The sequence below is a fragment of the Bufo gargarizans genome, chromosome 5 (assembly GCF_014858855.1).
Source record: "Bufo gargarizans isolate SCDJY-AF-19 chromosome 5, ASM1485885v1, whole genome shotgun sequence".
Classification (NCBI taxonomy): domain Eukaryota; kingdom Metazoa; phylum Chordata; class Amphibia; order Anura; family Bufonidae; genus Bufo; species Bufo gargarizans.
Window position 1 is genome coordinate 4,068,932 of NC_058084.1, and position 25,876 is coordinate 4,094,807.

The following is a 25,876-nucleotide window of genomic DNA, read 5'->3' on the forward strand; positions in this document are numbered from 1 at the left end:
CTGAAGACATCCTGATGCATCCTGAACGGATTTCTCTCCATTCAGAATGCATTAGGATAATCCTGATCAGGATTCTTCCGGCATAGAGCCCCGACGACGGAACTCTATGCCGGAAGAAAAGAACGCAAGTGTGAAAGAGCCCTTATTCCACCCAGTCCCTCTTGTGTCCCCAGTAATGATTTTCCCCCTCACAGTGAGGATGTCACCTTAGCGCAACCCTCGCAGTATATACGTCTGCTTAGATACTCCAGCACATAAATATTGACCCTAGTGATGCTGATAGTGCCCTCACAAAGTATGATGCTCCCTAAGTTCTCCCACACAGTTGGATACCCCATTAGTGCCCCCACAAACAGTATGATACCCAATTAATGCCCCACAAATAGTATGATACCCCATTAGTGCCCCCACACAGCATAATGCCCCCTAATTTCCCCCACACACAGTATGATACCCCATAGAGCCCCCACACAGTATGGTGTACCCTAAGCTCTCCCACACAGTATGGTACCCATTAGTGCCCCCACAAACAGTACGATGCCCCATTAGTGCCCCCACAAACAGTATGATACCCAATTAATGCCCCCCACAAAAAGTATGATACCCTATTAGTGCCCCTACACAGCATAATGCCCCATAATCCCCCCCCCCCACACAGTATGATACCCCATAGAGCCCCCTAACAAGTCCTCCCACACAGCATGATACCCTATTAGTGCCCCCACACAGTATGGTGTACCCTAAGCTCTCCCACACAGTATGATACCCCATTAGTCCCCCCACAAACAGTACGATGCCCCATTAGTGCCACCGCACGGTATGATGCCCGCTAATTTCTCCCACAGAGTATAATACCCCATTAGAGCCCCCACAGACAATATGATACCACATTAGTGCCCCCACACAATAATATGCTCCCTAAGTGCTCCCACATTTTATAATAACATATCAAATAAAAAACATTCTAACCAAAAATGACCAACACAAGCGCAAAGAGCACAGGCACTTGCCCAATGTTGCCGAGTGCAGTGACTGGCCCTGTCCACCATATTGTATGTAACATATGTAGTAAATTGTGAGGTGGACTATCCCAAATATCAAACTCAGTTTTGCTATGTTTACAGTACATGTCTAACTCTATTATTTGCGATGCAGGACTGCCGTGGTAGAAGACATGGCATGCATTGTGGGCATTATGTTTTGCAAATGTTATCAGTAGGTTGGTGGACTGCATTGAAGACTTTGGGCATGGAGGCCTCTACAGACAAAGCCACAAGTCCTTGACTCATCAAGTTGCTAAAAATTGTGCTTGGGGTAGCAACCAATTTAGCCACCATGACCAAAGGGATAAGAAGATCAGAAGAGTAGGGTTGTCAAGGAATGTTGTTATCGGGATGCAAAGAGAAAGAGTAAGGAAGAAGTGAGGGTCTGAGCAGTATCTAGTCAGCCTTACCAGAATCGGGCTGGACGTATGAGGCACCATCAGGAGTATGGGGAAACTATTGATCTGCTTGTCTTGAATGACCAAACATGACTATGGCTAGTCATTGTTGAGCTGGCATAGACATTAAAGTCAGCCAGTGTTAATGGGATTGAGATTTTATGATGATCTAATGTGTATGGGGGCAACATGTCAGATCCTTTGGGCATATGGCACTGCCAGGGTTGTAAGCACGATTCCCTAAGGCAACCGTATTAAGCAGGGCAATTATGGACCTCGACACTTTCCCTCTAAACCAAATGAAAAATAGCAGCGAATAAATATTGCTGTTTATTGTAATACACTCCTCAACATTGAAACTGCAACAGCAAGAAGGAAAAGTCATGGAATTATGGAAATCACAGGATCGGGCATGTTAATGATGTGAAACTGTTAAAAAAATTAAAACAAAATACTCAAAAATCTTAATTTACTTAGCACCATTCACAAAAATACTCGCGCTCACACACCTCGGCACGTTATCAAGTTATTAATGGTTGTCTGAGGAATGGTCTGCCACTCTGAATGCATTTGGGCACGCAAATCATCAAGATCCGCCGCTGGCATCTACCTTTGCAATTGCTGACCGATGATGTCCCAGATGTGCTTGATGGGAGACAAGTCCTGAGACTCCGCAAGCCATGGTAGCACGTTTAAGCCGCACAGGCTGCTCACAGTAGCACAATCAACATGCAGCCTGGTGGGACACACGGCTCCTGGAACACATTGGAGAAATAGCTGTACCACTGGTTCCACAACCAAATCAATGTAATGCCAAGCTGTTGTAGTTACCTTATATTATGTCAACCCATACCATGACCCCAAGAATAGGACTGTTGTGATGTTGCTCATGTGGCATTCCGACCAATCTCCAGCTATCACTGCATCCAAGACAAAAGTTGGAGGATAGACCTTCATTTCAACCTCTATTGCCCTCTTGCTGTTCACCAGGATAGTCTTTGAGAGCGGAGGCATGGGGTCAATGGAACACCTGTAGCTGGAAGTCTGGCTTGTAGCCCAATGTCGGGCAGATGCCTTCTGATGGTTTATGTAGACACTGTTTGCCGCCCTAGGCTTGGGATGTGATGTCCAATTTCACTTGCAGCACAGAATGCATCACTACACACCATTCTTCTAATCAAGGGAGGAGAGGTTTGCTTCTGGGACACGCAACGTTTAGCAGTGCTGACATCTTAGCCTAGGCGTGTAGCGATCTGTTGGAATGATAAACCAAGGTCTCTCAGTTCTAGGATTCTGTGGTGATAACTGGCATGTTGATGAACTGAAGGCATCACACAATCATCCCACATGACTTGACCCAACTTTCATGTGGTTTCATGTGGCTAAAAAATATATAATTTCTTTTAGTCCTGCTTTTATGTCCATCTACATGCCACAGATTGAAGCTAGGTTCTTAAAAATGTACAGATCATAGCAACACCTGCTACATCCTTGATTTGCATAACCTTACAGCTTGTCCTTTTTGGTGTTCCAATTTCAATGGTGAGTAGTGCAAGGTAGTTGATGACTTTATAGTAACATCCCTAGTTGTCTAGGGCAGAGAGTAGGTTACTGTCTGCAACCATGATGGTTTCTGGCAGTCAGGGGATTAATGTCAAAGTCTTTGGTGGTCTAAGACAAAGAAAGGGTTCATCTAAAAATCCTTGGAGGTCTAGGGGTAAGAAAGGTTTAATGTCAAATTTCTTTAGGTCTATGGGATGATAAAAGTTTAATATCAATTCCTTGGTGGTCAAGGGTAGAGAGCAGGTTGATTCTAGAATCTCTGAAGATCTAAGACAGAGAAGAGCATGATGCCAATATTCCTGGTGGTCTAAGTTAGAGAAGTGGTAATTTAAATTTTATGTCTGGGCAGAAGACAATTGGTGCATCAGTCCAGATTATTCCCATAAACAGATCCAACCAGGTATTGTTATGGGGGAGTCGGATGAGAGAGTTTTGTAGACAACGGCTATCTAAGGTATATGACTTTAGTTAAAATATATATGTGGTAGAGGGTGTTTAGTTTTAGGGCTGGACAAAATTATAATAGTTCTAGAATACTCGTGGGTGTGTGAGATTGAAAAACAGCTACCATTGTTTTAACACTGTTTGTGTGTGGATTAAATTAAATGTTCTGGACTTACATTCTGCTATTAGGCCAGAAGATGCTGCTGTTTCCTAGGCACAGCTGACTGACTGCATATACATTTCCATATTCATGAGAGGTGTGGTTTTCAGTGCATAGAGAAGGAAAGCGGCAGCCATCTTAGGAGCGAGCTGAGAGCTGAGGAACTGTGTGTGAGCAGAGAAGCTAATGGATCCAGGAGAAAGAGGACCCACTCAGTGACCACAGCTGCATCTGAGTGAAGCTGATCATTGTACAAGACCCAGATCCTGTCTAGGGAAAGGATAATTGTTTTCAGGAAGGCTGACAAGAGCTAAGGATCAAGCTGAATACTGTGTGGGACCGCATGTTTGCTGGAGAGACTGGTTGTTCGGTTCAGAGACATCAGTGGATAAAGAGCAGACCCGGATCGGTAAGATCGTGCACGCATCTCACAGCAATTTGGTGCCTAGAGACTTAGACCATGCCTATAGTTAGCTAGTTAGGGTCTCATCTGCTTTGTGTCAGGTCTAAAGAGTTGCTACTGGTACTACAAGGACTCCACTACTAAAAGGGACATTGCACATTTGGGAGCTGATCAACACCCCCACAAACTCTATCCAGTTCAGCATTGTGCTCAGGAGTAATAATCAGGCACGTGCTACCGGACTAGTTATGGGAGGGGGAATAATATAGAGCATGGTAAGATTGTGAACTGCTGTTTTGCACCGCAGGCCAGCCCGTACTAAGCACTCAACCAATTGTTGGTGTTTGTTGTAGGGTAATAATAGGTACGGCGAGGCAGTTTTAAATGTGCCTGCCAGTAGGTAAATTACCGCAAAATTTCTGCTGGCATCCATCAGAGGGCGCTGTGCTGTGCAACACAGGGGTCTCAGCCTTTGGGCTGGGTGTATGTAAATTTATTTTATGTTCTCAGCATTTGTGGTTGTGTTTATTATCACGTGTTAGTAAAATTCAGTTTTTGCAAAAGCTGGTGTCAGAGTTTCTTTCCTCGTTCGTGACTTATATGTACATATGAATCTATACTTTAGAACCGTGTGCTGCTATCCAGTGCCCAAGGCAGAACCAAAGGATCAGTATTATGGTAGGCACAAAATATGACCCCTGTGTTGCATCTGTGAGGCTCCATATTGTGCCAGGAATAGATCCATATACCACGTGGCAAGTCTTTGGATTTAGAAGAGTGTGCCGCCATACAGGCTCTATGCGCGGTATATGGATCCATTCTTGGTACGTTACCGCCATCTCCTCTCATTTGGAGGGAATTCTAGTTTACTCAGTGTCAGCTGCTCCTGAAATGTCCACAGGTGCGCCGATCATGTAGAACATGCCGTACTGTAATATTCCATTTACCTGAGCAAACATCCTGTAACCGTGCGTGTAATATTCACACTGTGTGCATAGAAAGCAATGCAGAAAGTAAAAGCGGCGAGCTTGTTCCTCCCCTCTGTGGCTCGTGGCCTTTGATCCATATTTGCTGTCATTCTTACATATTTACAATGCAGACATTCCTGACATACAGTAGGTGGCCATGTGTGAGCCCGTCATTCATCAGCCTAGAAGTTATAGTATCTACAGTGCTTACAGAAAGTCTTCAGACTCCTTCAATTTTTTCACATTTAATGTTGCAGCCTTGTGCTAAAATAAAAAAAAAATCAGGTTTCCCCCTCATTCTGCACTCAATACCCCATAAAGAGAAAGTGAGAACAGAATGTTAGAAATCTTTGCTAATTTATTCAAAAGGAAAAATTTAATTCTCACATTGACATAAGTATTCAGACCCTTTAGGCTACTTTCACACTTGCAGCAGAGTGATCCAGAAAGCAGTTCCATCGCCGGAACTGACTGCCGGATCCGGCAAAACGTATGCCAACCGATGGCATTAGTAAGACTGAGCAGGATCCTGATCAGTCTTAAAAATGCCTGATCAGTCAAAAAAAAATGCATTGAAATGCCGGATCTGTCTTTCCGGTGTCATCCGGCAAAACGGATCCGGCATTTATTTTTTTCCACCTTTTTTTCAGTCTGCGCATGTGCAGACCGGAATGACGGATCTGGCATTGCAGTATTTTGAAAGCCGGATCCGGCACTAATACATTCCTATGGAAAAATGCTACGGTTTTCTCATTTGCCTGAGCAGTCAGAATGACTGAACTGAAGACATCCTGGTGCATCCGGAACGGATTACTCTCCATTCAGAATGCATGGGGATATAACTGATCAGTTCTTTTCCGGCATTGAGCCCCTTTGACGGAACTCAGTGCCGGAAAAGAAAAATGCTAGTGTGAAAGTACCCTTACTCTTAGCTGAAGCCCCTCTGGCAGTGGCCCCTCTGGCAGTGATTACAGCCTCCAGTCTTCTTGGAGATGATGCACAAGGTTTGCAAACATGGATTTGGGGTTTTCAGCCATTCCTCTCTGCAGATCCTCTCAAGCTCTGTCAGGTTGGATGGGGACCATCGCTGGACAGCCATTTTCTGGTCTCTCCAGAGATGTTCCATTGGGTTCAAATCAGGGCTCTGGCTGGACCACTCATGGACATTCATAAAGTTGTCCTCAAGCTAGTCCTGTGTTGTCTTGGCGGTGTGCTTAGGGTCACTGTCTTGTTGGAAGGTGAACCTTCAGCCCAGTCTGAGGTCCAGAGCTCAGAGATCAGGTTTTCATTAAGAATCTCTCTATACTTTTTTCCATTCAGCTTTCCCTTAACCCTGACCAGTCTCCCCGTCCCCGCACAGTATGATCCTGCCACCACCATGCTTCACTGTAGGGATGGTATTGGGCAGTTGATGAGCAGGGCCTGGTTTCCTCCAGACATGACGCTTAGAATTGAGGCCAAAAAGTTCAATATTGGTTTCATCAGACCAGAGAATCTCAGAGACCTTTAGGTGCTTTTTTGTAAACTTCAGGCGTCTTCCATATGTCTTACTAAGGAGAGGCTTCTTTCTGGCCGCTCTGCCATTATGCCTAGATTGGTGGAGTGCTGCAGTAATGGTTGACCTTCTGGAAGTTTCCTCCATCTGCACACAGGATCTTTGGCGCTCGGCCAGAATGACCATTGGGTCACCTCTCTTACCAAGGCCCTTCTCCCCTGATTACTGATTTTGGTGACTCTATGAAGAGTCCTGGTTGTTCCAAACTTATTTTTGTCTATTTTGGTGACTACTTGCATTCCCTATGTAATAACAACTCTGGGGCATCTATTCCTCTGTAATGTCCCATTCCTCTATTACAGGGGCCAGCAACCTCCAAGTGTTGTGAAACTACATCTCCCATCATGCACACTTGCTTGGCTGTTCTCTGAACTCCCACAGAAGTGAAAGGAGCATGCTGGGAGTTGTAGTTTCACAACAGCTGGAGAGCCGAAGGTTGCTGATCCCTGCTTTAGTATCTCTGCTAAACATTATGAATGAATTTGTCAGCTTTCTGCAATAAAGGTCCAGATGGGTGTTACCAGTTGTGGGGTGTCCCTTCATATTTGACACTATACATTTAGTGCTGCCGGTATCTCACCCCAAGTGGTAAAACCAATCTGAACCTTCATTGCAGACTGTTGTTCATTCATTCATAGCTTCTAGCAGGAATAATAAAGGAACTGAACCTCATCCTCTCATCATACATTAGTCAGTGCCTTGTATTAACTTTCTCTACATGATAAATGCCATTTGCTGAAGTGAGAGACAACCCCTTTCATTTCTGCCCCCTCCGCTCTATGTAAGCCTCTGGACGCAGTGTAATAAGATGATGTCCCCGGGGGCTACGTGATGCTCGCAGTACTTTTAAGGTAATCTTGTACCCCGTCCAAGGCAGATGGCCCCGAAGCAGACAGCGCAGCCGCCTTGTCACCAGCCCAAAGGCTTATTTAAGCTCGTGTCAATGGAAATAAATATTAAATTGCAGCAAAGTGCAGCTTTTCGTGTTTTTTTTTATGCTTTTAGCCTGGGACAGCCTTTTAAAATACCTCCAGCAGGTTCTCGCTGGGATCTTTCATCATCACCGGGAGTCTTATAAACAGGATTAGCTGATCTCACCCAATACCAAACAATGTCACTCGAAATAAACATCTGCCCCCATTTCTGGGACGCGCTGAGTAAATTGAAAACCCTTAGACGGCCCTGCCTGCTCTGCGCGAGCTTACATGCACAATCAGCTTTAAATAGCATAGAGCAGGCAGACTATAAAATATCTAAAAAATAAATTAAAAAAATCCATTTTTCACTAGCCGCTCTCATCCCTCCGGCAACGGCGTCAAGAACTAGCCACATTCTCCGAGGCAAGAGATGATGAAACCGTCCTGAATCATTACTGCTGGTCAGAGATGGCCGGAGAGATTTGACCGTTAAAGGGGATGTCAGAACTAAACTTTTAAAGGGGTTATCACATGACTAATGTAAAAAAATGAAATTCAGACATCATATAGTACGCGACAATCTCTTTCCAACAAACCAAGAACCAGCCCTGTGACTCATATGGGTCTAGAGATCCCCCCATTCATTGCTTCAATTGCTCTGCTACATTTATTTATTTCAAGGGGCGTGTCTTTTCTTGAGGACGTGTCCTTCCTGCTGCAGCTCTCTTCCTATCACCACTCAGGGGGCACATCCTTTCTGCTGCAGCCCTCTCTCTCGGTCACAGCTCAGGAGGCAGTTGAGGGATGGAACTGAGCATGCGTGTCCACCTCAGCAAGGTGGTCAGAGAAATTAGAAAAGCAAAAACAGCAGGTGGCGCTATACTGATGCCTTTTAAAGAATAACTCAGTGGCTATACTACATTTTTAATTTCATGCAATTACAGAAGTATTCAGATTTAAGACACTGTTTTTTGTTTTTTTTTGTGGGACAACCCCTTTAAGTTATAAGGGTCTTCCACCGATTATCACAGAAAACCCCAGCCATGAGCTACAATTTGTGAGAGAACCCAGCATCGACAAGTGTTTCATTATCCTGCAGTGCCTCCGCAGGGGGAAAGAAGTATTACATTGTTATCTTTGAAATTCAGGGAATGCGTGGACGTCCTGGGTCCTCCAGAGAGGGTCCTGGACTGAGAACTTACCTCTGTTAAAAGGCTGTTCCCATCCTCCATAGGATTTTCTATTAATGCCTCAAAGACCCTCACCTATCAAGAGGTATGTGGCCCCATGACCCCCACTACCCAATTTGCATCAACTCTACTCCCCATAGAATTCAATGTAGAGATGACCAAATACCCATCAGTGGAGAGAAGAGCCGTTCATCTCTCCACTGATTATTATATGGGTCATACAAGGACCTCATCACTCACCTGACTCCCCAGTTTGTCCTAACCCATATGACATTTCAAACTCTTTGGAAACACCCAAGGTGGTGCTCAGGAGGAGAAGGAGGCACTCAGAACTCTAGCTCTGTTCCTTGGGGCCACCAGCCAAATATATCTATGGATATCTAAGGGCTGCAATCGCTTATGCAACAAAGACACAACGCAAATGTAATCTGAAATGCACCCAATATCCACATCCATGTTATTACTGAGACAAAGCTAAAGCCTTAAAAGCAATGTAGAGTTTAGCATTGTCATGGGAAATTGTTAGTTATGCTATTCCCTATTTACTTATTCAATATACTGTACATGGAATTAAATCATAAAATGTGTACTACCTGCAGTCACCACTAGGGGGCTTCAAAGCCTACTGCATACTCCTTTACTATTAAATTCAATGTATGAACAGTATACAGTAAGCTCCCCCTAGTGGAGGCAGCAGGTAGCAAAAATAATAATTTAGCTCTATGCAAGGGAATAGAAGCTTTGTATCAGAAAAATTGATCTCCTGCCCTTAAAGAAGTATTAAGTATAATTTAATAAGCGCATCCCCTTTAAGTGAGCAAATGAGTGCTCCCACACAAGAACACCCAGCTGCATGCGTAATACGCGGCTATTACCGTGCTATACGGTTATCAGCGTTGTATATCAGTCTAGCCTAACACAGGAATCCTGGAACATAAAATGTCTTGAACTTTGACCATGAGCCAAGATCCATTCTCTGTAATTAAAATATTCATGTATTTATGTAGTAAAGGGCTGAAATGTGGTTTTCCTCATCCCACCGAATGTAAATACTATTTCCACGCTTATCTCCGGGTCTTATATAGGTCAGGGAACAGATTGCGCAAAGCAATAGATTTCGCTTATCTTTCAGTTGCTCAGATATCCTACAGATAAGGTGGACGGGACTCATTTCTGCAATTCTACAAATTTGTGAACCTGCAAGATGATGACCTTCGCTGTGGACATAAGTCGGTCTGCAGTAGTACATACATGTTCCTGGATATGGCTTTATTACAGACTAGACATGATATCCTCATCCTGATTGTGTAGTCCATGTACTCTGAGGCATATGGAACGTACTCATTTCAGAGAGATTCTGAGAGTATGAAGCGCCATGCAATAGTTTTTTTTACCACGTACCATGTCCATTTATATAGGACTCAATCAAAAGCATGATTCCCTTCATCAAACCCTAAAATGAAGACAGACCCAAGAACTAACACCCTAAAGAAATACAGAGACAGATTCAACCAAATTCAGGGCTCAGACCAGACCCCATTAACTAATATAATCTCTAGACTATACAAGTCTCAGACCCCCTTGGCTAATACAGGAACCAGTACAGACCTTTGGAACAAATAAAGACTCCAGACCAGACCCCAGATTGGATCAATTAAACAAAGACAGATCCCCAAAGCAAATACAGACCCCAGACTAGACACCCTAAATTTATACAGACCCCCTAAACAAATACAGAATCCAGTCCAGACCTCTTAAACCAAAATAGACCAATGACTGGACAAGTGAAGACCGATCGCCAAAGCCAATACAGACCCCAGACCAGACCCTCTAAAGTTATATTGACCCCAGACTACACTGCTAAACAAATACAGACCCCAGAGCTTCTACATACAAACCCAGACCCCTTTAATTAGTATAGACTCCAGACCAGACCTCCGAAACAAATACAGACTCCAGACCAGACCTCCGAAACAAATACAGACCCCAGTCCAGACCTCCTAAACAAATGCAGACTTCAGACCAGACCCCTGAAACAAATACAGAGTTCACACCAGACCTCCGAAACAAATACAGACTCCAGACCAGACCTCCGAAACAAATACAGACTCCAGACCAGACCTCCGAAACAAATACAGACTCCAGACCAGACCTCCGAAACAAATACAGACTCCAGACCAGACCTCCGAAACAAATACAGACTCCAGACCAGACCTCCGAAACAAATACAGACTCCAGACCAGACCTCCTAAACAAATACAGACTCCAGACCAGACCTCCGAAACAAATACAGACTCCAGACCAGACCTCCGAAACAAATACAGACTCCAGACCAGACCTCCTAAACAAATACAGACTCCAGACCAGACCTCCTAAACAAATACAGACTCCAGACTACACTGCTAAACAAATACAGACCCCAGACCTTTTAATACAGACCCTTTAAGACCCAGACCAGACACCCTAAACTAATACAAACTCAGACCAGACCCATTTAACGAATACAGACACAAGACCCCTAAACAAATATGGACCCTAGAACCCAATCTAGTTGATATCTTTTAAACAGAGCCCAGAGAAGATTCCTAAACACTTTCAGACCCTCTAAATACAGACCAGACCCCTTTAAACTAAGGTGTCATGACCCTGTGTATTTTTCAGTTGGCAAAATACTGATTATGTTCGTGTTGCATCCATTGTTTTTGGGACTCGTTAACTTCAATGGGCTTGTGGTCTGGTCTGCATTTGCCAAAAATAGGACATGTTCCATCACCTGTGGGACGGGAATACGGATCTGGAACGCCCACAAATCATCCATGTGCTTTCTGCATCTGTATGTTTGTTCCACAAAATGATAGAACGTGTCGAATACTTGTGCACAAAATGTGGACCACAGACCCATTGCAGCCAGTGGGTCTGCAAAAAATGGATGCAACACGGACGTCATCCGTAGTTTTTGCGGATCCACGTTTTGTGGTTTGCAAAATCCATACAGACGTGTGTATGAGGCCAAATACAGAACCAGACTCGACCCCTTATACTAATACAAACCCAGACCAGACCCCATTAATTACTGCAGACCTTATATCAGTGTCCCACAAGTGCAGACCCCAGAGAAGATTGCTGAACAATGCAGACCCTATAAATACAGACCAGACCCCTTTAAAGGGATATGTCCAGGTTCAGACATCCCCTTTAACTATAAACAGACCCAGACTTGACCCCTTATACTAAGACAGACCTAGACCAGAACTCTTTAATTGATACAGACCTGGGCCCAGACCAAACCAGGGGTGTAGCTATAGGGGGTGCAGAGGTAGCAGTCGCTACCGGGCCCAGGAGCCTGAAGGGGCCCAAAGACACTAGTGCCGCATGAGAAGACAGACAAAGCACTGAGGGAAGTGGGGCCCAAGCTGAACTCTTGCACCGGGGCCCATGAGCCTTTAGTTAAGCCCCTGGACCAAACCCATAAATGAATACAGACCATAGATCAGTCTCTTTAAATTTCCTAAATTCAGACCCCAGACCAGACCCTCTAAACTAATATAGACCCAGAGCAGACTCTGCTATAGACTGTACAGATCCATAATACGGCCCCTATAAAGGTCTGAAGGTCTTACTGTACCCTGTATGCCTTTGATTTTATACAGAGGGGTTTCTGTAGTGTTTCTAGGGGTGAATACAGTTTGGTACAGTATAGGGGTACCATATGGCGGCACACAGGCTGTAGGTTCATAATACAGAATCATACAGGCTTTGCCTTGTGCATGAGGCCTGTGGTTCATATGGGATGAGTGCACACCTGCAATTAACATTTAAAGGGGATTCCCACTCTCTTGACGTGTAATTCAGACATGTCAGAAAGCAACCAAACCATGAGGGTCAGTGACCTGGGGAGGTCGCTTATGCGTGGAATGACAGAACAGCAGCAGAAGAAAACCCCTAGCAAACCCATTATGCTCTCATAGACGGTACATGCGGCCATCAATAGCCTTTCTATCACAGATTGTGAGTTATGTGTATGGCCAAAAGTCCCTGAGGACGTCTGGACTCTGGATGTATTATCACCCTGCTGCCCTCATGTTCAGGACCGTCCTATAGCTGTCAATCACAGTGGTTTTACTCACAAGATTGCTCCCTAGGGCCGTGTAGTGAAAGGAAGGTTCACCCTTTCTTCCCCCGGGTCGCACCCAGGTTCTAGGGCTCCTGCCTGATGGTAGATGAGGTGCAAGGCAGGGAGTGTGGAGTACAATGGCCTGCGTATGGTGAAGTGATGAGCGGGAGGTGCCATATTCGATTTTGCTATATTTCGCGAATATTCGATTGAATATTCGTCTTATATTCGTCGAAATCGAATATTCGTCATTTTTCTATTTATCGCGAATAATATACGATTTAAATATTCGCGTATTGCGATTTTTCTTTTGACAGTATAAGGCAACGTTCCTATGACTATGGCTAGGCTAATATGTGTATTTTACGAAAATTCATAATATTGCTGTAACTTCGTCTTTTAGAATATTACGAATATTCGTAAAAATACACATATAGATTGTAATTTAGCTAATTTAGTGCTATCATCTTTTTTTTTTTAGTAACATTTTTTTGCCTCTTCTGAACTTCAGTTTTGGAAAATATATACACTATAAAAAAAAATTACTATAGCAGTATATTAGCTAAATTGCAGTCTATGTGTGTATTTTACGAATTTTCGTAATATTGCTCTAACTTCATCTTTTAGAATATTACGAATATTCTAAAAGACGAAGTTAGAGCAATATTACGAATAAATTCGTTATTTAGAATATTTTTTGTTTTAATGTGTACTGTTATTCCACTTTGGCATACTGCTCCCGTAACCATGGGAACGCCTCTGTGTTAGAATATACCATCAGATCTGAGCTTTCACGATCTCAGGGAAAACTCAGATCCAATGGTATTTTCTAACCCACGGGCGTTCCCATGGTGACGGGGACGCTTGTCGGGGAGGAGTATGCGAACAACTGTACAGATAGGAAAAAAATAATGCCAAAATTCTAAATAACGAATATATTCACTATATTGCTATGTATTTGTTTTTTAGAATATTGGTCATTTTATTTTCCATATGAAAACATGATTCCCCCTGATTAAGTTGCTTGTGGGCCAATGACTTATTGACCCACAAGCAAGAAGCAGGGAGAAATCCTATTTTCAGATGGAAAAAAAAAAGAATATTCGATTTCGCGAATATATAGAACTATATTTGAAATATTCGCGAAATCTCGAAGTTGCGATATTCGAGAAAAAAATTTGTTATTCGAATATTCGTGCTCAACACTAGTATGGTGCAGGAGTCAGTAACCAGGCCAGATGCAGCAGAATAAAACGTCTCTCTTTACAGGTGCAGGATGAGGATTGTAGTACATCCAGTGATAGCAAAACCACAGTTCGCACAATATACAGGAATCTCCCCATATGGTTTTGCGCAAAGGTGGAAGTGATCGTACTCTTTTCTCTCTATCTTTCTTATGTCTCTTCCTGCAGATTCTATCGCTGGAAATCTCACTATCGCCTGTAATTCCCAACTGGTTTTTCAAGACACAACTGGCCAAGTCTTAACAGTATTCCCCTCACTGCAGTAAAGTCTAGATAGCCTAGGCAGCAGAATACTTTACTGACTCCAATGCTGAGCCATGCAGATTAGGCTACTTTCACACTAGCGTTCGATCGGATCCGTTCTGAACGGATCCGATCATAATAATGCAGACGGAGGCTCCGTTCAGAACGGATCCGTCTGCATTATTTTAGCATATAAAAGCTAAGTGTGAAAATAGCCTCGGACGGATCCGTCCAGACTTTCAATGTAAAGTCAATGGGGGACGGATCCGCCTGAAGATTGAGCCATATTGTGGCATCTTCAAACGGATCCGTCCCCATTGACTTACATTGTAAGTCTGGACGGATCCGCACGCCTCCGCACGGCCAGGCGGACACCCGAACGCTGCAAGCAGCGTTCAGCTGTCCGCCTGTCCGTGCGGAGGCGAGCGGAGCGGAGGCTGAACGCCGCCAGACTGATGCAGTCTGAGCGGATCCGCATCCATTCAGACTGCATCAGGGCTGGACGGAAGCGTTCGGGTCCGCTCGTGAGCCCCTTCAAACGGAGCTCACGAGCGGACCGACGAACGCTAGTGTGAAAGTAGCCTTACTGAACCTTCTTGTCTCTTTCTCTCCTTCACCGATTTCTGTATCATCCAGAGATTGGTGAGTCTTCGTAGCTTTAGTCCAGTTCTATGATGAATGGAGCACATGGAGTAGGTGCTTCCTCAAACTGCTTTTAAGGGTAGTGTCAGAACTGATTAACTCTGTCGCTTCCATCCATAACATTCTGGGCATACACCACATTAAATCACATTAAGGGCTCATGCACACAAACGTATTTCCGTTCCGTGTCCATTCTGTTATTTTTGCGGACCGTATTCGGAATCATTCATTTCAATGGGTCCACAAAAAAAATAAACGGAAGTTACTCCGTGTGCATTCCATTTCCGTATGTCCGTTCCTCAAAAAAATAGAACATGTCCTATTATTGTCCGCATTACGGACAAGGACAGTACTGTTCTATTAGGGGCCAACTGTTCCATCCCACAAAATACGGAATGCACACGGACGTCATCCGTATTCTTTGTGGATCCGTTTTTTGCAGACCGCAAAATACATACGGTCGTGTAAATGAACCCTAAAGGGCAGTAAATAACATGACAAACAACAAACAATTTGTAAGTACTTCCAGCTCTGCGGTACTGCAGGGAAGCCTGAAAGTCAAAACGGAAAGCTATCAATAGGCACCCAATGATTTTGATGGGTGCTGCTTAAAGGGGAACTTTTGGCTTTGGTTTCCTTATTCTTACTATTTGTAATAGACTGTATGTACCTGTGAAGTCCTGCTCACTATATCTAAGTGCTGGTCATGTGATATCTAAGTGCTGGTCATGTGATATCTAAGTGCTGGTCATGTGATATCTAAGTGCTGCTCATGTGATTGTGTCCACTTACGGTCCAGAGAGTCTCGTGACGCACCATCAGCAGACTGATTGGAATGGGCGTTTTTTAGAAGTTCCTGAAATCCATCCCCAAGCACTGGCTGATGCAGTCTGTCTAGCACTAGCATTACTCTGGACAGACCGTATGCACCTGGACCCTGTAGTCAAGGAGGAGGGCAACACTTTTGGTTTCTACAGATGTGTCCACCATTACTTTGTGCATATTTAGTTAAAGGGGTTATCCAAAGCTAAACTTTTTTTTAAAAGACCTCTTCAGAGTTGGTGGACCTGTGGTGGGATTCATACTTACCTGGTCCCCGCCCCTAGATTCAGGCTGCATCACTCCACTGCCACCTCGTCAGGTCCCGGGTCTGTGGGAATCTACATCCTGTTGATGGACGACATGTGACCCTGTGATGTCCTGCATGGGTGACAGGTTACCTCTGTGTCCAGTGATTGGCTGCAGCAGTTGTGTGACGCCCGTCAACAGGATGTAGATTCCCACAGACCTGGGACCTGAGAAGGCCGCCGTGGAGCTGCTAAAAAAGTTTAGCATTGGATAACCCCTTTAAGGATTTCAATTTCTCATCGTACTAATAATTCAATACTTTATCACAACATGCTAGCAAAATCCTTGACAGGCTGCAATCCACACTACAACCACTAGGTGGCTGCACGTGCACAAATATAACAAAAACATCTCCCGACAGAGTACTGCAAAATTATTTTTTAAGGAAAGGTACGGAAGGACACATCTATAGTTTGCACTTAAGGGACTGCATTTAAAGGGGTTTTCCGGTAATGATTTAATTTTATCTAATGCCCTCAACCTCCTGAAACAGAAGATTCTTACCTGCTCCTCCACGCTGCCTCTGCCGTGTCCATGTTCCATTCCCCGCAGTTTTTACATCTGGTAGTGCATGGACATGGCTTTAGTGGAGAGGTGTGCTGCTTGTGGTCCTATCACCACTGAAGCCAGTTATTGGCTGCAGCAGAGCATGTGACCCTGTCCATGCACCGCCGGATATAAACAGTGCAGGGACAGGAACATGGAAGCAGCAGAGTCAGCGCGGAGGACTGAAGCGGGGGGGCGGGGGGGGGGGAGCAGGTAAGTATGGGGTAGGCTGCAGGCATTGGATAAAATGTAATTATTACTGGAAAACCCCCTTAATGCACTAATGGTCCAAAGGTGTACACAAGGGCACCACTGACTAATGGCGAGCAGGGGGACCACATGACCTTCTACACGTGATGACTCTGTTACGTCCACCTCTGCCCATAATATTTAGGCTAGAATGTTGCAGCTTTAACACGGGCTCTAATACGTGACCCTGTCATGGGCCAATTAGTTGAAATAAGCATTCATTCTTAGAAGATGAAACCTTGAATGAAATATTATTATAGATGTAGCAGTGCAGAACTTGCGACGGTTAGAACTTACTGGGTTTACCATCAAAAGAATCAGAACTAAGACACTGGCCTATATCAATAAGTTGTGCTAACACCCTCAGTTTCTTCGAGTAGTGTCCTACCTTATATATTTTTTTGTTTGTAACAATATCTCCTGCTTGGTCCCAGACTAACATTCGCAGTCCTTCCCCCTGGAATTATAGCTTCTCTACCCCTCCATTACACTTGATGCAATTGTGCTGATGGACCCATAGAAAGATCAACCCTCGAAAAAATTTATTGTCACTTAAGAAATGGAATTGTCTACGAGCTCTGCGGATATTTACTGACTTAGCAAACCTTTCCCGAGGGCGACCCCGTTAAAAAGCTCTAGTGTTTATAAAGCAGCCTTTGCCTTTGTAAGTCAATTGTTCCAAGTTTGGGATGGTCAGCATACACAATAAATATAAAAAAGCTATTTATTTCAGTCCTGACCTTGAAGATGAAAGCAGCTCCGGGTGGTTACTACCTGATGTTCCCCTCTCAAAAATTTCCCAATCTATATGAGGTCTATTATCTCTATTTACTACCAATAATACATTTTATGGAGAAAGATTGGTATGAAATTGTGCTATTTTATTTATTAAGAGAAGCAATTTTGTTACATCGGGGAAAAATAGATAAAAACTGGGAAAAAAAATAAAACAAAATAAAAACCACAAAATAAAAATAAACAGTAGTAAAACTGGTAAGGTTAAACCAAGCTTGGGATATTAAATCTGTATGAGGGTATTTAAAAATTGAAGACGTTCTATGTTTTAGGAGCTGAGACGTTAAATTCTGAAAAATATTAGGGCAATTAGAGAGAAAATGCTTAGAAATTGCATGAGGATCAAATGGTATTTATTGGGCAATAAAGCAATTTTTCCGCATTGGGTAATTTTTTTCAGATAAAAAAAAATACTAATAAATATAAAGAATATGATAAAAAATATATAGTAAAAATACTAAATGCAAAAAAATTAAATAAAATAAACAAGATATATACTATAAAATAACTGTAATCTGTCACCTGACTTGTTTCCTACTAGGGCAGGTCCATCGGGGTGGTCCATGACATGTGTTGGCTTCTCAAAGCTCCACCATAGATTTCATTTCTATGTGCAGGGATTTTAGGAAGTTTGTGAACCTCTAATCCTACCAAGGTATACATTAAGCAGGTGGTCTCAAAGACAACCTCTTTCTTAGGGCTCGAGTGTAATGGCCCAGTGCTCGTGCTGTAATGGCCATGTGCTCTCCGTTTGCAGATGCAGACCCATTGACTTGAATGAGTCCACGATCCGCAAGATACGGCCAAAAATAGAACATGTCCTATCTTTTGCGCTGTGTAGGAACGGACCCGAAAGCTCAAGGAACCGCTTCGTAGTGCTTCCGATCTGTCCCTTAACCAGTATGGTCTTGTGCATGAGCCCTAAAGGGTTTTCCGGGACCTAGCGGGTCCCACAAACCCATCTTAATTACATGAAGCAGACCTGTAGAAGAAAGTTTGTAACATACTTACCATTCCAAAGTTCTGTGGCTTGGCCTCCTAGGGACCCGTTCACATGGCGCTTCTCCTCTGCAAAGCCTACTTCGGCTGAGGCCACATCCTTTACCAGATTTCCGCCTTGGGCTATGGACAGGATTACACTTCTGCTGTGGACAGGACAACTACTCATCTCCCTGGTGCACTCTCAAGCTTCTGAATCCACCTCATCTGCGCCTGCGCCAGGGAGTGGATGAGTTCTGGCCATGTCCAAAGTATGACATCCTGTCCATAGCTCAGGCCAGAAACCTTGTAAAGAGGGGCGACACATGACTGGGTTCCTGAGAGGCTGATGCACGTGCTTTGGAATAGTAAGCATGTTACAGGTGTTCTCCTACAGGTTCATTATGTGTAATTAAGGTGGGTCTGTGGAGCCTACCTTCTCATTGAGATGTACAATCATGACTTCCAGGTGGTCATGGTGGCTGTCCTCGTGATTAACATATACATCTTCCCTGATACAACAGTATATTGTTGACATGCATGGCACGTCTCTATGAAAGTCTGCACAGCCTCTTATCCCTGGGTACACAAGCAAGCCTTCTCATTCATGTTGTGTAGAGCAGAGTTCCCTAACTCCAGTCCTCAGGGCCCACCTACCAGTCAGGATTTGAGAATATCGCACAGAATGAACACCTGTGGTAAGTCCTAAGGCATTGACACTAATTATATCACCTGCTCAATACTAAGGAAATCCTAAAAACATGACCCGTAGGTGGGCCCTGAGGACTGGAGTTGAGGAACACTGGTGTAGAGGCACCTAACGCCACCTGTCTCTTAGACTCTCCAGTATCTGCATCTGTAGGAACGACACACTATCCACTCCCCACCATTCGAGGACCCCTGCTCCACTATGGGGGTTCCTCTTTCTGGACTCTTCATGTGGAGAGATTCCTCTCCATCCTCTACCTCAATCACCCGAGGAGCCTCATCCACCCGCTAAGGGCTTGTTCACACGACTGTGCCGTTGTTTGCGGTCCGCAAAACACGGTTGCTGCCCGTGTGCCTTACGCAATTTGTGGAACGGAACAGGAGGCCCATTATAGAAATCCCTATTCTTGTCCGCAAAACGGACAAGAATAGGACATGCTATATTTTTTTTTGTGTGGCCACGGAACGGAGCAACGGATGCGGACAGCACACAGAGTGCTGTCCGCATCTTTTGCGGCCCCATTGAAGTGAATGGGTCCGCCCCCGAGCCGCAAAAAAATGCGTCTCAGATGCAGACCAAACCACGGTCGTGTGAACAAGCCCTAACAGTGTGGCACAGAGACATTCTCTACACACCAGTCTTCATGCCTTCCTTATGGGCTTATTATAAATCATAAATTATTAAAAATATTATAAAAATAAATGATAAAAAATAAAAATAATGCAAATTTACATAAAAATAAATAGCAAAAAAGAAATTATATTTAAATTATATATATATATTAGTGCTGAGCGAATCGAAGCCAAAGGAATTGACTTTAATCCAAATTTCAGGAAAAATTTGGTTTGCCGCAAAGCCGAACTTCCTCGTGCTTCGTGGTAACAAATCTATTTTTCCTGAAATGGCAGTAAAAAAAAAACATACTCACCTTATCCATTGGTTCGCTGAGAGGCCGTCGCGGCCATCTTGATTGAAGATACTGCCCCAGCTTCACCGTGCGAGAGTTCACACAGTGTCTTCAATCAAGATGGCCGCGATGGCCTCTCAGCGAAAAAATAGATGAGGTGAATATGTTATATTTTTTTAACCTGATTAACCCCTATAAGGCCTCAATTGTAGCGTCAGATGCTGTGATCAGCGATTAACACTGCATCTGAGGGGTGCAATAATGGGGGAGAGAGGGGGCCCGAAAGGAATGCACTTTGTGATAGAGTAGCATATATATAGTTGCAAGAAAAAGTATGTGAACCCTTTGGAATGATGTGGATTTCTGCACAAATTGGTCATAAAATGAGATCTGATCTTCATCTAAGTCACAACAATAGACAATCACAGTCTGCTTAACCTAATAACACACAAAGAGTTAAATGTTACCATGTTTTTATTGAACACCCCATGTAAACATTCACAGTGCAGGTGGAAAAAGTATGTGAACCCCTAGACTAATGACATCTCCAAGAGCTAATTGGAGTGAGGTGTCAGCCAACTGGAGTCCAATCAATGAGATGAGATTGGAGGTGTTGGTTACAGCTGCCCTGCCCTATAAAAAACACACACCAGTTCTGGGTTTGCTTTTCACAAGAAGCATTGCCTGATGTGAATGATGCCTCGCACAAAAGAGCTCTCAGAAGACCTACGATTAAGAATTGTTGACTTGCATAAAGCTGGAAAGGGTTATAAAAGTAACTCCAAAAGCCTTGCAACAGATGGGTGTTGCAACAGGACAACGACCCAAAGCATAGAAGTAAATCAACAACAGAATGGCTTAAACAGAAGAAAATACGCCTTCTGGAGTGGCCCAGTCAGAGTCCTGACCTCAACCCGATTGAGATGCTGTGGCATGACCTCAAGAAAGCGATTCACACCAGACATCCCAAGAATATTGCTGAACTGAAACAGTTCTGTAAAGAGGAATGGTCAAGAATTACTCCTGACCGTTGTGCACGTCTGATCTGCAACTAGAGGAAACGTTTGGTCGAAGTTATTGCTGCCAAAGGAGGTTCAACCAGTTATTAAATCCAAGGGTTCACATACTTTTTCCACCTGCACTGTGAATGTTTACATGGTGTGTTCAATAAAAACATGGTAACATTTAACTCTTTGTGTGTTATTAGGTTAAGCAGACTGTGATTGTCTATTGTTGTGACTTAGATGAAGATCAGATCACATTTTATGACCAATTTGTGCAGAAATCCAGATAATTCCAAAGGGTTCACATACTTTTTCTTGCAACTGTATATATACTAGCAGAAGGTATATTTCATCTATTTCATTTAATGTTTGTGTGCGTCGTTAAAAGATATTGACAGTATCCCCCATAACAGTGACCTCTGCAGCACCCCGCCCCTTAACAGTGAACTCCACTATTTTTTTTTATATATCATTTCCCCATTATCTCCAGAGTGAAACCTACACCCCTGCCTTCCATATAGAGAAATCTGCCAATGATAAAGTCAGACAGTAGATTCATTACTGTTTCCTATCATTCGGGAAAGTTTCATTCCCAGAGATTAATTGCGTTTTTCAGCAATTTATAGAAATTAATGTATTTGCTAATTGTTTCTTTCGTTGCTTTGAGACCTTAGAATCTGCTTCGCCTCAATTTTCGACTATTCCACCAAGGAAACATAAACCCATTTAATGCACTAATAATGTCATGTATTCCGCAGAAAAAAATGACTCCAGGATATTAATATTTTATGAATGCGCAATAAAAAAAAAATATAAAGGTTTAATTAATGACCCCACGTTGGATTATCATCTGGTTAATCATTGTAGAACGTGTTGAATGCTGTAATATTCAGTTGCTGATTACATTATTATGTTAGGGACCAAAAACAGCAATTTGTAAAACGATATTTTAAAAGTATTTCTTTTGATTAAGTTTTCAATAGAATTAAGGAAAATTTGCTTAAATAATTAACCATTTCTAGACCGGGCCATTTATCCCCCATCCTGACCAGATGACTTTTTTGTTTATTGTTATTTTGTTTGTTTGTTTGTTTGTTTTTTAAGCACATGTGGGTGTAACATAAAAATTTTTGGAAAAGTTCAAGGGGTATGAATACTTTTTCAAGGCACAGTACATATTAATTAAAGTGTTTTTAACTGAGTCTGAAACAAAAATTCAACGACATCCCCAAAGTGTGTTCTGCAGCGGCAAATCAATCTCAGACTCAAAATGTAGTCTGTAGCTGAAGGATAATCAATCAGTTTGAGCATCTGCTTTAGAAAATAGCATAAACAAGACAGCGATATACAACTGCCCCGTCCCAGGAGAGGATGAAGTGGGAGTATGGGAAATTTATATTAATAAACAGCGCCATAAATAAATACACAACATTTACACATAAGTCAATGCACTTTTTGAATTTGGCTGCTACTTTTATGCATTGTGAGGGCCATAGACCGCCAAGAATATCTGAAATGGAATCTGTCAGCAGTTTTGACCATGCTTAACTGATGACAGCACTAGGTAGGGGCAGGGGAGAGCAGGACAAAGAAACCTTTTGTGGACCTTTTATTATTAGGATTAGGGCTCATGCACATGACCTTTTTTTCTTTCCGTTTTTTTTTTTGCAGCTCATATGCGGAACCATTCACTTTCAATGGGTCCGCAAAAGAAAAAAACGGAAATGATTCCGCGTGCATTCCTTTTCTATATGTCCGCAAGTCTGTTCCACAAAAAAATTTAACATTTCCTATTCTTGTCCATTTTGCGCAAAAAAAAAAAAGCGGATTCAAAAAGTACGGTATGTGGATGCCATCCATTTTTTGGGTGGTTCAGTGTTTTGCGGACCGCAAAATACATGCGGTCGTGTGCATGAGCCCTTAGTGTGATTATGAACGTTCATTCTGCTAAGTCTACATGGACATGAACGTATTTTGTTTCCGTGTCCATCCCGTTTTTATGCGGATTGGATGAGGACCCATTCATTTCAATGGGTCCGCAAAAAATGTGGACAGCACACGGTGGGCTGTCCACATCCGCATGTCCGTTCCATAGCCCCGCAAAAAATATAGAGCATGCCCTATTCTTGTCCGTTTTATGCACAAGGATACGCATTGTTACAATCGATCCTCAAAAAAAACTGATGCAATACGGATGCCAAAAGGATGTTTTCCGTATTTTATGCGAATCAGTGTTTTGCGAACTGCAAAACACATACGGTCGTGTGAATGTAGCCTAGTTCTACTCCTGCAAGTGCCCAGGAGGTGGAGCTTCACTGTGTAGTGCTCTCTGCGTTGAGCTGCTCCATTCTCTCCATGTCCTGAATGCAAAAACTACACAAAAGGTATGCTTGTTCTGCTTTCCCCAGCCTATACCAGGTGCTGTCAGCAGTTTATTATGGTCAGAACTGCTGACAGATTCCCTTTAACTTGTGGATCAGTAAAAGATGTAATCTGTGGGGGAAATGTAGCAGAAAATGTTCAATTTCCCTGCAGCACCACCACAGGAGAAATAGAGTTATCGCATGTTGGGTCCTCCTGGCGAGTGACACTCTCTGTAGGTGAACTTCTCTGTGGCTTCAAGACAAAAGACTCTCCATTAATGTCCCAATAGAATATTGAAACATTTTTATTTTAAATCAGACATCCCCTTTGAGATATTAAAGACCAGAATTTGGATTAGGACATATGCCAGAATATGACTATGTTCGTGAGCCAGTATATTAGAATAGGATGCATGACTCAGTCCCTACAACGTATAGATTTTCCTGCAAAATGGACCTCAAAGGGTGTGGGACCTGTCAAAGGTGGGCGCTTCTTAGGCTACTTTCACACTAGCGTTCGGGCGGATCCGTTCTGAACGGATCCGCCCATAATAATGCAGACGGAGGCTCCGTTCAGAACGGATCCGTCTGCATTAAAATTGCAAAAAAAAAAAGCTAAGTGTGAAAATAGCCTCGGACGGATCCGTCCAGACTTTCAATGTAAAGTCAATGGGGGACGGATCTGCTTGAAGATTGAGCCACATTGTGGCATCTTCAAACGGATCCGTCCCCATTGACTTACATTGTAAGTCTGGACGGATCCGCACGGACCCGCACGCCTCCGCACGGCCAGGCGGACACCCGAACGCTGCAAGCAGCGTTCAGCTGTCCGCCTGTCCGTGCGGAGGCGAGCGGAGCGGAGGCTGAACGCCGCCAGACTGATGCAGTCTGAGCGGATCCGCTCCATTCAGACTGCATCAGGGCTGGACGGCTGCGTTCGGGTCCGCTCGTGAGCCCCTTCAAACGGAGCTCACGAGCGGACACCGAACGCTAGTGTGAAAGGAGCCTTAGACGGTAGGTGGACATTCCTGCACAGCCCGTGGGGATACAAAAATGTTAAGGTATGGTGACACTCTGCTGCTAAAGGTGGGCATCATGGTGTCCATGTTCCCCTTTAGCAGGAGAGTGTCCATGTTAACCTTTAGCAGGAGAGTGTCCATGTCCAAAATTCATGGACATCACACAGGTTGAGCTGTTTCTGGTAATGGAGGTCTTAAAGCTACAGACCCAAAAATTTCTGATGTGTTCAGATTTGGTTAAGTTATGGAAAACTGATTATGGCTACTTTCCCATTTCCCTTATGACGGATCTCAATACCGGAAAAAGACGCTTCAGTTTTGTCCCCATTCATGCATTTTGGAGCATTCCGTTCTGTTCAGTTACGTTTTCAGGAAATGAATCGTTTTTGTTGAACCCTGCCGGATCCAGCAAAAACGCTAGTGTGAAAGTAGCCTATTTCTCCACATTGTCAAGACAGTTTATCCTACTCCACCGGGTTCACCATTAATGATGATTATTACATGCAGCACTGATACGGCAGGTACCGGGTTCTCAGCTGGCACCTGCTATATGAGTAATAAACATTGGGGTTACCTTTTTCTAGCAGAGCGCCACCTGCTGGATCGATAAGATTGCTGATAGACGTATTACCTCTCATTATAGATCTGGTGATGCCTCTTTATTTATGTCCAGTATGGAAATGAAGCTGTGGTGCTTATAAGGCCCTCTGATATATATACAGATCCAACATGGTTCCTCGTAACCTCTGTCGTTCGGCATGACCTCATCTGCATGTATGCTTTTCTAGCCATGCATAACTTTCAATCACCTGCCGTTCTCATAGGAAAAAAAGGTTAAGTGATTCCTCTTCTGATGACGCCATGATTGATCTTTAGACAGACAACAACTCTATTCAAGGTCATGGAAGGGGTGGGGTATGATTGAGGCACCGATCATCGGCGGAACAATCAATGGAAAGATAGAGAGCTGCAGAGAGATGCTAAGTGTTTGCTATTGATTACACCGTGAGCAGACAAATTAATCAGCAACTCATCATCATTGGCTTTAAGAAAGGATGGATGACTTCAAAGTCTTTTTCTGGTGAAGGACACGCCCATGTTCTTGGCACTGATGACATCATTCTGTTGATATTCCGCCTATATCTAATAGTAGAATGGTATGAAGAGGAGCAAAAAGAATGTATCAACTCCATTTCAGTCCCCCGAATAATATGATATATTTATTTCCAGAAATAACAGGCTGAGAAAAAGTAATTGCTCTCCTTAGTGAGTCGATCAACTGATCAAGCTTAAA